General features: G+C 36.4%; 1 protein-coding gene across 9 annotated transcripts in view; it reads right to left on the bottom strand.

The window, feature by feature from the left end:
* COBLL1 (cordon-bleu WH2 repeat protein like 1) overlaps nucleotides 1–12,454 on the bottom strand; it is a 156,155-nt gene that overhangs the window by 88,535 nt on the left and 55,166 nt on the right. Inside the window, exon 1 of one of the 9 annotated variants that reach the window (XM_079782684.1) lies at nucleotides 4,604–5,997. The exons of the other annotated variants lie outside the window; for them this stretch is intronic. The gene's annotated coding sequence lies outside the window, so the exon portion shown is untranslated. Of the gene's footprint in view, nucleotides 1–4,603; nucleotides 5,998–12,454 lie in introns of those variants that run through there. 9 annotated transcript variants of the gene reach the window in all.

Raw genomic sequence — 12,454 nt, 5'->3', positions numbered from 1 at the left:
GGAGGGGAGAGGGAGGGGATAAGAGATCAACCAAAAAGGGCCTGTATGCATGCATATAAGCATAACCCATGGACACAGACAGTAAGGGGGTGAGGTCCTGTGCTGGGGGGCAGGAGCAGGCGGAGAGAGGTCAATGGGGGGAAAAAAGACCTATGTAATATTTTCAACAATAAAGAATTAAAAAAAAAAAAGAACAAATTCCCAAGGGGATAATTAACTTGTCTTTAGTCATAGTAAACTGCAGGTAGAGGTTTTAAACCCGGGGTAGTTCATTTCCTTCCTCCCATATTGAATTGCCAGCACCGATGAAACAACAATCGAGATCTTAAAATTCTATTTGAAGAGACAGATTGATACCATTTGTTTTTATTTTCCTTGAAACAACAGCTAAAAGAAGTAGTGACTCACCAGAAAAAAAAAAAGAAAGAAACATTAGAATGTGTATGCTAAAGACTAATTCATCAGAGTCATGCTTTCATGATCTATGAAACTATAGTCTTTTCAAACAAAGAAAATCACCCATACTCTAAAAAGTAAATTATGTGTTATCTGCCTGGTTTAGACAACCTAAAATATTATTCCCAGCCCTCCCAATTATTTTTTTTTCTTTTCAGTTTCACAGAAAGGTAGCTTATTTAGTGTACAAATACTGTAAAATCCACAGCAGTTCTTCCTCCCAAGAAACAGCAGACGGAAATGACAAAGAAATATACAGTAGTCTCATTTATGCAAACTTTCCCTGAGGAAATAGGTGGATCTACAAACAAAGGCATACATACATGCCAAGTACCCGTGGCCATGCAGCACAAAGTCTTAGCAGATATTTTGTTCAAAAATAGCTCTTAGAATATCAAAGCCATTACAACAACTTTTTTAGCACAAGAATTCTGGCACAATAGGTGTGGTCCTGTTATTATGAATGCCAAGAAAAAGGAGCTAAAATAATTACTGACACATGCACTTTTTGATCCTAAAATAAAAACCAATCGGAGATATTTAGTGCAATAGTCTCACAAAAAGATCATTGTATTCTACTTTTTGTCCCCACAGTTTCATAAGCATCATTCACATGTCATTCTTACTTTATTTTCTTAATCTCCTTTTACCACTTTTCTTGAGGAAAACTGGAAAGAGAAAAACTAGAAAATATAAAGAATTTTATTTATATTTTATCTTAAAAGCAAAACTAATTTTTTATTCTAACCATTTCTTTTTGACCAACAACCTAACCTTTCTCTAATTCACTGTGAAAGTTCAAAAATCACCTTTATGTGATTCCATAAGACCAATTATAAAAACAAAAACAAAACCCAAATGTAACTAGTCATCAAGTTAATATTGCATCCATTTTTTGTTGTTATTTAAACAAATTTTTCATTGTTTTCTAGTTTCTCTTTTGAAAAAACAAAAACAAAAACAAAAAACAAAAAGAACTTAGCTACATTTATAAAAAAAAAAAAGTAAAAACCTTTGGCAAACAAGTTACCCCAATAATCACTGATTAGAATCTTCAGTGGACTATCCATACAACTTAAGAGTTCTGTGACATAATTGACAATAGGCTGAACTTAAAAAAAAAAAAAAAAAGAGGGGGTGGGGTTGTGGTCAGTGCTGGACAGCACTGTGGGATGGCTGAAACAGTATGGTTTAGAAAGAATGAGTTTCTAGTTGTACATCTGCATATATATGGTTTATGAACTAAATACCACATTTATCTCTGTATAAATAACTGTGATGACAATGGTGGAGTGATAGAAAGGCTTCCAAATACTCCATTTAAAGTCATAGCTACATAACGCCAAGATTCTGTAGAAAACACTCATCCACATTTAATTCTAAAGATTAATGCAGAGACAGATTGATACCATTTGGTTTATTTTCTTTGAAAACATAAAATATTATTTTCTGTGTCAAACATGAAAATGGAATATAATTATACTCTTAATGTTGAATGTATAACAGATTAAAGTTACTCTATTACTCACCTTCATTTTTCCCTTATTCCATCTGCTTTAGTAATTTGTTTTCTAAAGAACATAAGCTTAGTAAGAGTAAACAAGACACCCCAGAGAGACATTCTCCTCTTTTTTATTAATAACATCATTAAATCTGCCTATTTATAGTCTCAACTATCTGACCTCATGACCTACATGGGTAAATGGATTTATTTCATTTTTAATCCTCAGTGTGTGCTTAGTAGCAACAACTAACCAGGGACAAATAATAACTTGATATATATCTTTTTTATCATTAAAATAAAATATGGTGAAATTGCATTTTCTGCTGTTATAATTTATGTGTACCTTAAATGTCACAAGGTTTCTTTGTGAGTTAAATTTGAAACACAACTCATGAATTTATTTCTATGGATAAACTAAATTTGAATCATGCAAGTCAGATTTCTACAAGGTATTTAGAACACTGCCCTTCTTAAAAATATATAACCACTCTTATTTTATTGAACTATTTTCCAAGTTTTGGATACATTTTATAATAGCAAGCTGATTTATAATTTGAACACTTAAGAATCTTTCCTAGGTAAAAACAAATATTAATTCTCCATTCCTTCAGGTTTTTATAAACTCATTACTTCTAAAAAGACTTCTTTAAATATTAAACAGTTAAAAGAAATATTTTCATGCACTGTTGGTTGGAAGGTAAATTAATACATCAACTATAGAAAATAATATACTAGTAGAAGTTCCTCAAAAATTAAAAATAGAACTACCATATGATCCAGAAGTTCTGAGTATACAGCCAAAGGAAATGAAAAAGGATATTAAAGAGATATTTGCATTACATGTTCATTGCAGCATTATTCACAGTATCCAAGATATGGAAACAACCTAAGTGTCCAAAAATGAATTAATGAATAACAAAGATCTGTTATATCTGAATGGTATTTGTATTAGTATTCGAACTGGTATTAGTATGACTATGGAATATATATGGATCTCACACACACACACACACACACACACACACACACACACACACACACACACAATGAAACATTATTCAGCCATGAGAAAGAGGGCAATCCTGCCATATGTGACAATATGGATGAACCTTGAGGGCATTTTACTGAGTGAAATAATACTGTGTGATATCACTTACATGTGAAATCTAAAAAAGCTGAACACAGAGAGTAGAATGGTGGTTACCAGGGGCTAAAGAGTGGGGGAAATGGGAGATGTTGGTCAAAGAGTATAGACTTACAGTTATAAGATGAGTAAGTTCTGGTGGATCTAATGTACAGCAGGTGATTATAGTAGGTATACTGTATTATATACCTGACAGATATTAAGGGAACAGATCTTAAATATTCTCACCATAGAACAAGAAATGGTAATTATGTGATGTGGTGCAGGTGTTAGCTAAAGCTATGGTAGTAATCATTTTGCAATACCTAAGTGCATCAAATCAACATATTTTATACCTTAAACTTACAAAATGTTATATGTCATTTTGCAATAACGCAGGAGAAATATACTTTCTACCACAGACAATGTGAGCTCACATTTTTCTTCACTTCATCATTTCTTTTAAGTCACCAAACTGCCAATGAGTTTCAATTAAAGAAACCATTTTTATTATCCACAGACAATCTCCCCCCAAATTTTAGCATATACAAAAAGACTCATTTTTGCATGTCATCTAAGATTACATAATGCCAGGCATCTACATACTGGATGAGGTTAGCATGGTCATTAAAAAAGAGAATGAAGTTGTAGTGCACACATTTTTACAAAAAAAGTACAGTACTATAAACAAAATGATGAGTCAGGTTATGCTCTTTGGTTAGTTAAGTAAGCAAAGTCATATGTAATCAAGTACCCGCCAAGCCAGAATTTCCACTAGCAACTTTCTATTATGATTCATGCTGACAGTTAATATTACACTCAGCAGATTTTGGATACTTCTTCATTCACTATCAGAAATCAGTAAATGGAGATTCAGAGGTAGTAAGTTACTTAACAGAGAAATTCAAACTAGAATTAATCATTTTTATCCCTAGGTTTGTGCTCTTTCCCCATATATCATTCTGGCATAGGGCCTCTCTATATTAACACACTTTAGGTTGTGAGTAAAAATCGCATTTAGTCAAATTTATCTGAATTAAACAAACAAACAAACAAACAAAAAGCAGCCCTTAACATACACTTTTAGAGAATGATTAGTACTTGGTAAAAGTGAAAGCCCTAGATAAATGTACTTATTATATAGTTTATTAAAATGTTCATGATAATCTGAAAGGAATTTCACCATGTCTTAAAACTAAAGAGCAGTAATTAATTGTATATACACACAGTGTTTAATAGATTAAGTATTATTTAATTTTTCTTCTCTAACAGAACACATTACATCATTGCACATATATTTAATGTGTCAAAGGGAAAAATTTATGTAATTGTCAATCCAAAATATCAATTCACAAAATTTAAGTTCAGCTTCTTCTATAAAAATTTTGACTGAAAGAGTCCTCAAACATATTAAATGTTTAAGAGTAATAATAGTTCATAAGAAAATATTAGACTATTATAAAAAGCCGATGATTAGAAAATGTTAGATTATTTTAAGTTGATAAATCATATATACTTACGATTCTTTTAAAGAGTCTCTCTAGAATGGTGCCACTCCACTGGCTATTCACTCTCAGAGAATGCTAAACCAACTGTCCTGTTCTGTTACTAACTCTACTGCTTATCATGTGTTAAGTGCCAGGCACGTCCTACCTCAGGCAAACACGTAAAGGAAAAAATTCACAGGTCTTACAAAATCATCCCAAGAATGATCAAGTAACACCTTCATTGGTCATTTTTCTGAAGAGAATGTGTTTTATACAGTTTTTTAAAAGTAGCTCCTAAAATATTAGAGAATTCAATGTTGTAGTTTTTATCTCCTTCATAAAGTTAGAAATGCTTGCAGATTAGATAATTTAGGTAATCATTAGATGCTAGTGTTAAGCAAAACATCTGTATACTATCAACATAAAATCTTAATATTTCTAGGATGATAGTTTGAAGAAAGGTAGGTATGTAAAAATAAAATTCAGAAAAAAGATCAGGCATTTAATTTTGTTAAAACTAAAAGGAAACAGGTAAATCCCCAGCAGATACCCTAAAACTTCTCTTTAAAAGGTGTCTATAACCCGTCGGGTGTGGCTCAGCAGTTGAGCATCCACCTATGAACCTGGAGGTTACGGTTGGCTCCATTCCTGGTCAGGGCACATGCCTGGGTTGCAGGCTGGATCCCCAGAAGGGGGGCATGTAGGAGGCAGCCAATCAATGATTCTCTCTCATCATTAATGTTTTTATCTTTCTTTCCCTCTCCCTTCCTCTCTGACATCAATAAAAGTATTAAAATAAAATAAAATAAAAGTTGTCTATCGCTTCCATCTCTACTTCCTGACCTCATATCCTGACCTAATATCTGCTCACAAGTCCACTCCCTTCTGGCTGCCACCCCCTAAATTTTTATTATCACCAGTGATCCTCATGTCTCTCTGGATATTGAAAAACAGACCTCTTTGTTATCTCACTCAATTTCTTAGCAGTACTCTAAGCATCTGATACTGACAATCCTGAAATATTTTCCTGGAAACAAACTCCTGCATGCAATACATTCCAGTTTTCCAAGAGAGTCCCAATTGCCTCTGTTGTCCCTGCTTTAGCATTTAAAATCCAAATCCCACCACACTTTCATTTTACATTCAAAAGTGTCCCAGGTTGCATAGCAATGATATAGTCACCCTACCTGGGGGATTAGTGCCCATCTTGTTTACATCTCCTCTTTGCTATCTATTAGGCATCTCAAACTTGACAATCCCAAAAGTGAGATCTTTATCTCACTTCCCTTAGCCTTACTCATCTCAAAAAGTAGCCTCCCAAAGGCCAAAAATCTAAAAATTAACTTCAATTCTTCTTTCCCCCACTACCCACCTTCACTCCAAAATAGATGGTGAATCCATAAACTTAGTGTCCACTACAACCATGCCAGGACAACCCACCATCCCCTCCCACCTACACCACCATCACAGTCTCCCTGCCTCTGCGCTCATGCTACAATCCAATCTCTTCCCAGCACCTCCACGGTGATCATTTTAAAATCTAAACTCTAGCAATTCATTCCCCATTTCAATCTTTCAAAGGCTTCCTACAGGTCTAAGAGGAAATCCCAAAGCCTCAGACTGATGAATAAAACCAGCTTGGCCTTACTTGTCTCTCATGCCCCTTTCTTTAGCCCATGGGGCTACAGCAACACTGACTCTCTTGTAGGCATATTATCCATAAGCCTTCCCAGTCTTAAGGGTTTTGTCTTTGCTCATCCCTACACCTGGAATTCTTCTATCTCAGTTTAAGTGTTACCTTCTCATAAAGGCTGTCAGGGATCTTGTCTAAAGAAGCAAACAAGTTGCCATCACATCACCCCATCTTAATTCTCTTCAAAGCATTTAGTACTGTTATTTTTCTTTTATTTATTTTGTTTGTCTGGTTCCCCAGACCCTGCCCCTCCTCAGAATATAAATTCTGAGCAGAGCTACTTTGATGGCCTTTTCACAGGAGGATCCTCACAGACACTCAGGCCCAGGCAGGGCTGTCTATCAGAGCAGGAGGGTCCACTGCCAGGCCCTCTACACAAGCATGTCGAATTCTCGACTTGTGGGCCGCATGCCTTGTTTATTTGGCCCATGTTAGCCTTTGAGTTTGACATGCTTGCTCTACAGCAAGGCCCCTCAGCTCCTATAGCACAGACCACAGAGACCAGGGTTCCTTCCCAAGTCAATGCCTCAATAATTCAGTGGAGGAGGACAGAAGAATGAAGGTGACTGAGCTCTACTCGTGGAGATGAAATATTGAAGCAAGAGTAAGAGATTGAAAGAAGGAAATATGGGTTAAGCCTCCATCTGTAGTAATTTCTCATGTTGCACGCAGGCCTGAGATGAGGCCTGCTGAGAATAATGTTTGCCTCATGCACTTAAGATATTTTAAAAGATAAAATATATAATTACTTTTGCAGTTTAGATAAATAATTATAGCATCACTCCCCTAGCCTACAATTTAAGCAAAAAATGACTTTTGCTAAATGTGAGGTAGTCCAGCTGACCACCTGGACTGATTCTCAGCTTAGCCATTGACGGGCTGTGTGATCTAGGGAAGGTCCTTACCCGCACTCTATCTCAGATCCTCATCTGTGAAATGAGGTAGCCATGATGTGTACTCAAGGGTTCACTGTGAAAATTTAATAAGTTAATATAGAAAAAGTCCCCGGCACAGTGCTGCCATGTAGAAATATGTAACACTGATTGAATATTCTAATGCCCAAAAGAGAACATAAGCAGGTCTTGGTAGTAAACATTTTTTGGAAGTGAAATTAATTCTGTGTAATCTCCCCTTCTAAATAAAAAGATGTCAGTTTAAAAATTTAAGTAAGTTATTAGTCAACTTAAATTTAAAAATACACACTTTTTTTTTAGACTTCAAAATGAGTCACATGGAAAACTTGAGATTTTTCATGAGGCCTTTTTATGGTGTGGCTTCCTCTTATTTAAAAAAAATATTTATTGATTTTAGAGAGGGGGGAGAGGAAAGGGAAGAAGGAGAGAGAGAGATAAAGAGAGAGAGAAGAGAGAAACATTGATTTGTTGTTCCACTTATTTATGCATTCATTGGTTGATTCTTGTACATGCTATGACCGGGAATCAAACCCACAACCCTGGTGTATCAGGACAATGCTCTAACCAACCAAGCTACTTGGCCAGGGCTAGAGTGGCGTCCTCTTAGAAAATAATGAATAAGTAAATCTTAATTGAAGAGCTAAATATTATTGTCCTTAGCTCCCATGATATAAAGACATAGACATTATCACCACATAGTATGGACAAGAGCCACCATACTCTTTTATCTTTAGCAAGCACTCCACTTTTGTGTATTTTCAGCTTTGTGCCTTATTTAGAAACCCAGTGATGTTTGCCCTGGGTGGAGCTGCCAGTGTCACTGCCGGGCAAGGTGGAAATCCAAAAGGCAAAGTAAGCAACAGACACAGTGGAGATGCTGTGTTTTCATGAAGACACACTGTCGCCTTGTGAAGTCTCTGGGCCAGGAGTAAATATCATTCTCAGTCAATAACTTGCTCTGCCACTTAGTCAAACTCTAGAACACACAGGCTTTAAGAATACCTTGCCTGTGATGTGCATATTTTCCCCTGGCTGTTTCCTTCATCTTGGGAGAATTCTAAATACACACACACACCCCTCCAGAATTTCACCCCAGCAATGAGTAATGTTTCCCTCTGCAATATTCCGGATTTCATAATGTTGCCTTTAAATTATTTAAGAGATTTTCATCACTTTAAAATCAAAAGCAAAAAAAAATAAGATTCAACACCATATACGTAGATCACAATGAATGCCACATTGGAACACTCTGATCCCCTGTCCTATATTCTCTAAGCACCCGAGGCCATTCACAGGTAACTGGACTGCAAAAGCTCTACATGATACTTGTTAGCATTTACCTCTTTCTCTTTCAACATGGTGGATTTCTTTAGGGCAATGGCATTTTTCAATTCCATTGGTACCAGTAGAGTCAATAAATGATTTTTAAAATGAGGACTATAAAGAGTAGATATAAAAGGGTATTCGGACACTCACAAGAATACTTCTAGAGAATCCCACAAATTAATTGAAGTAGTCAAAGATATAAAGAGTGGGGTTTTTATTTATTTATTTGTGTTTTGGTTTTTATTTTTAAGCAAAATAAAACAATAGGCAAAGCTCTTCATGATGAGTCAGGGAGTTGGTCACAGCTTCCTTCAGGGGTTAGCACGAAAAGTTACACCAAACACTTTCATGTGAACCACAAGCTCCCAAAGTGAGAGAGAATGTAACTGCTGGTAGTTGCTATGGTAGCAAAAATAAACCTTATACAGATATCACAGGCCTCATTTAACTATTCTTTCTATTTGCTGGAGGGTGGGGGTGTCCAATGGTGTTTGAGCCTAAGAAAGGGAAAATAGCATCTAAAGCTTATTCTCCAGAAGAAAATAGGAATTCAAAACATGGGCATAGCTGAGGCCTTTGATTAAAAAAATAGAGGAAATCTTCACGTCCTCTCAAAAAAAAGGGTGGGGATGGATTTTTACACCAGATAGGTATAAGACAGGCATCTAAAGGTGGTAAAGGACTGAAATGAGTCCCTTTGACTGCCATATTCGATAGGGTATTTTACACACACAAAGGGCAAGGAGCCATGATAGATAGTACAGGAAATGTATTAAAATATTCAGTCCTGCCATAAACACACGCAAAATAACATGGTTATAAAGCATCTTAAAAGCCATGCCAAGTGAAACAGAGTATATGTCTGGGCAGAACTATGAAGAAAAACATCCTGGAGGAGGTGAAGGTTGACATGGTCTTATGGGACATGTAGATGTTGAGAAGGACTAAGGAAGCATTTCTGGGAGCCTGGGTGTATGTACCAGATGTATGTCTGAGCAGGGGCAGGTGTATATGCGGCTTGGAGAATAAGCAGCAGCTTAGTTTATTGAGTGGTTTAGGAGGAATGGCTGAGGCAATAGCCAGTGATAACACTAAAGAGATATACTAGAGAGAACTTGAGTGAAGAGTATTTTGCAACCCCAATCCTCTCAGGTCCACAATCCATAATCACTGCCCAAAGTAGCTTGTCACTGGCCCAGGTTCTTTCTCATCAACCCTACCCATTCCCCTTCTATTGTACTGTGGAACTGCTAACTACCAAGAAGCTTATGTACAGGATGGGGCAAAAGTAGGCTTACAGTTGTTCATATGGAAGATAATACAATATTTAATAAATAATAATACAAGAATAAACTCTCTGTTTCACGTACTCACAAGTGTAAACCTACTTTCCCCCAACCATGTAGTAGTATATTGCCTTCTCCTCAAGTATACCATCTCCATCATCAACTTCCCAAATGAAGTCTGTTCAGTCTCCCTTTGCCTCTACACATCAGGAAGGGAGCAATGTCAGCATTTCCCGCATCCTTTCGGCACCTTCCACACTCACATATTATTCTAGTCCGTTAACCACCACACCTTTTCCTCCAAAGGTCTCGCCGTCTAGGTATAGTGCACTTTATCCATGTTAATTACTTAATTCCAACTCACTTTCTATAAACATTGAGGAATTTGACATCTGGCCATCAGTAAAGTTACTCTTCCTTACAGCTGTAAATTTCAGTGCCCATATTGATGGTCCATCCTACCTGGCATGGTCCCTTAACCTGTCCTCCATCACAAGAGGACCTTGTCATTGCCTGAAACATCGCCATATGAGAAAGATAAAACTATAATACCCTATTCTCTGATTATAACTACTTATACCTTTTTAACACTCCTGCATCCCCTGCTCTGTGCATTTGACTTCTCAAATAAACACCCTCGCCTCATTTATTTGCCATCCACCATAGACTACTTGGGGAACCACCTAAGCTACACTTTCACCTCCAGTCTCAATTACTTTGCATTGCTGATCTTCCAGCTTATATGGCTAATAAACCTACCAACATGAAATTACTATAATATAACCTTCTCTACTCCTACATAAGGCTTCTTAAGAAAGTAAACCTTGTAAAATTGTTCCATTTTTATTTTGGACTGACTTCTCTTATGATTTAGTTTTCTAAATTTCTGTAACCAACCCTGAAATAAATGATTAGAATTTGAAAATGTGAGACCTTTATATTGAATAAAATTATCAGCCACTACAACAGACTTTTGCCAGTTGCTTCCAAGTATCCATCTCACATTTCTTGTATAGTTTAGCAGACCTGGTCACTAGATGAGATCAACTCCCATAAGCTAGCTATGTAAGTGGACCTTATTGGCCTAAAACAAGTAGCAAAACCTCCCAACCTTATTACTGTGATTGGCAATAACTCAAGCTCAAAACAATTAGAGGCTGGCATGACTCTGGCCATAGGAATTGCTATGGAGATTGGCATAAAGCTGGTGCAGAGTGAAGCCCAGGAGTCTCTTTGACAATCAGGGGGAGAGAGACTTTCCTCTCCAAGAAAGATTGGTTTGCAGATGTGACATTTGGAATCCTGCATCCCTTGTGCTGTCATGCATCAGAAAGCCTAGGTTCAAACCCAACTTTGCACTTTCTTCTTTTTCTTTTAAATCTAGAAAAAGGTGATAACAATAGCTTCCATGGGAGTTATAAACATTACATGACATACATGCAAATAATCTGCCATCAGGTTATCCAGGCCCACTTTCTCCTTCCAGTTAGCTGGAGAATTGAAATGGTATCATTTAGGCTGATTTAGTTTTATGGTTGGTGGCATGTTGAGCAAAAGTTTGTCTAGGGATATGAATAAGCTTAAAATTGAACCAGTTATTAAAGACAGTTAAAATGACTGACCCCGAGTTTAGATAGAACAGAAAAATAAGTGCATGAAAAGTCAGATAACTAGAAAAATTATAAGTGTTCAAGAGATATAGAGAGCAGAATAGGTTTAGTAGGAAAGGGAGGAAGGTAAGAATCTGTGGTGTGAATGGCATTTCTGAATGTACCATTTCAGAGGTCTGCTAATTTCAGTTAGTACAGCAGACGGGTTTTGGTGGTGTGTGTGTGTGTGTGTGTGTGTGTGTGTGTGTGTGTGTGTTTAAAATAAACAATATGAACAGTAAAATAAGAGATTGGATGAGTCAAGTACCCCATATTAATCGAGATCATGATGACAGGTTAGAGAAGACAGAAAAAACTGATGGGGGATGGGCAGCTGTAAAGGTAGTAGAGAGTGGCCAGATGGTATCAGTCTCCAAGGCAGTGAGAGTTCCTGGCTGTTTATGTCCTCTCTTGCAAGAATATAGAATACCACAAAGCAAAAATGGGGCAGAGGGGAAAGCCAATATTAATATCACCTCAGTACTCAGGAGAATGGATATCTTCCAAAGGAAATTTATGTTTTTGAAGAACAAGAACAATGAGGAGCAGAGGGAGGTATGAAGTGAAAGTTATATTTGTCATAGAGGTTCAGAAGATACAGCCCCATGCATAGCTAATCCTTTAATTCTCAAAAGTCTATATTTTTATTAGTGTTATTTCTATTCAGATTTCTATCTCATTACTACCTAAATATCTACCTGAAAACCTGTAATCAGCAAGCCTCTTTCTTATTTCAAAATCTAGATTGTAATTGCAGATATTCTCTCTGCAAATACCCCTTTTATAGAACATTTTCAAAAGTAAGTAATAATTGAATGCAACTGGATAATTTATCTGCTAAGATTACTACTTACTACCCTGCCCTTAAATTGATGGATTTTTATACCTTTTGAGCTGATTATATAACTAAATACTTCCAAAACAGCAAGCTGGGTGTTTTTTAGCTTACCTGTTGCTTTTCTCCTTATATGTAAATGCATTTAGAGGAAACAGATTAAGGAGGTAAAAATATAAAT

This window comes from Cnephaeus nilssonii (genome assembly GCF_951640355.1).
Source record: "Cnephaeus nilssonii genome assembly, chromosome: 10".
NCBI classification, from domain to species: domain Eukaryota; kingdom Metazoa; phylum Chordata; class Mammalia; order Chiroptera; family Vespertilionidae; genus Cnephaeus; species Cnephaeus nilssonii.
This window is presented reverse-complemented; position numbering and strand designations above follow the sequence as displayed.